We start from the raw sequence: 1,635 nt of genomic DNA, 5'->3' as shown, positions 1-1,635 counted from the left end.
ATGTTTTCCTATGAATTAATTAGTAGAAAAGTCCATTTCTACTGTGCATTGTGCCTCTTGCTATGGAACATGCAGTGATTTTCCCTACTTACATTCCTGTGGGTCATAAAACCAGTGATATCAGCATTAGTTGCCATGGGGACCAGGGGGGCCTGGTGTCGTTGCAGACATCCTGGCACCCAGTTTATTTTTCACAAATGAAAAATTGTGTTTTTGATTGGGCCAGAAGCTACAATGTTATTTAATATTTTTCTTCCCAGTTAATTGATATTTTTGATAAACATTAACAAAGATTAATAAATGCAGTAAAATGTAACGCCAAGCCAGCAGAGGGAGCCCTCGCCCGAGTACTGACCGTGCTCCACTCCCTCTGCTTCCACGTCCTGTCTGACTCTCATATAAACTGAGACCAATCCATATGCTGATCGCGAAGTACTGTCAGTTTATCTGCCTTACCAAGCTTTATTCTTCCTCTGTTCCTGATCGATTTCCTGTGTTTGATTCTGCCTGACTTCTTGACTCACGGTATTTGTACTTTGCCCCTTTTGTTCTGACGCCTGATGCGACTGATGTTTGTGTTTGGACTCATTGCCTGCCTCTCCACTATTGTCTCTGCTTCTGCATGACTAACGATCTGCTTGCTTCTCTGACTTTGACCCTCTGCCTGATTTTCGACACCTGTTTAAAGCCTTGACCTTTAATAAACTTCCGCTCATGGATTCTAACCAAATTCCAGCGTTTCTGTAAGAGAATACTTTGCTACCTATGAATCCAGCGGAACTGTCGAATCTGCAAGCAGCATTCTCATGCCAAGCTGAAATGCTCCAGAAATATCAGGAACAACTCACCAAGCTGCAGACTGTCAACGAACACCTGACGCACTACATTCGATCTCTCCCTCCACCCACTCCTAAGACTGTAATTCTCGTTCTTCCTGACAAATATGACGGTACCGCTGAGCAATGCAAGGGCTTCATTCGCCAAGTACAAGTTTATCTGGATCATCAAGGAGAGAGATTCGAATCAGAGGGCAAAAAGTGCGCTTTCATCATGACACTGTTGACGGGCAGAGCTATTGACTGGGCAGCAGCCTTTTGGGACTCGGATTCACGCCAGAGGAACTCAGTGACATACTTCATTCAACAACTCCGTGAAGTGTTTGAATATCCTCACGGCGGAAAGTACGTTTCGACACAGCTCATCAGGTAATCGTTCTGCTGCTGAGTTTGCCATTGAATTCAGAACGCTCGCTGCTCAGAGTGTTTCACAAAAGTCTCAATGGCGATCTTCAGGCAGAACTTGCATGCAAGGGTGAGGAGTCCTCCTCCTCCGATTTTGTCACACTCGCCATCAGGATTGATAACCTCATGTGACAAGCTCCTAAAAGGAGAAGTGGAAAAGGTGGGGGAACCAACGATCTCACACCCAACCCTGTGGAAATGTCTTACCCCTAAGGAACTCATGCAAATAAACGTGTCCCGACTATCTGAGAGTGAAAGAGAACGGAGACGACATCAACGACTGCGTTTGTTTTTACTGCGGTGAATCAGGCCACCACAGTTTAGGATGCCCCCACAAGCTTCAAAATAATCCCCGGGTAAATGTTGAACATTTTGCCCTTTTAAGCAACAAGTA

Source organism: Sinocyclocheilus grahami, unplaced genomic scaffold (genome assembly GCF_001515645.1).
Source record: "Sinocyclocheilus grahami isolate Dianchi unplaced genomic scaffold, SAMN03320097.WGS_v1.1 scaffold147.1, whole genome shotgun sequence".
Taxonomy (NCBI): domain Eukaryota; kingdom Metazoa; phylum Chordata; class Actinopteri; order Cypriniformes; family Cyprinidae; genus Sinocyclocheilus; species Sinocyclocheilus grahami.
Note: the sequence above shows the minus strand (reverse complement) of the source record.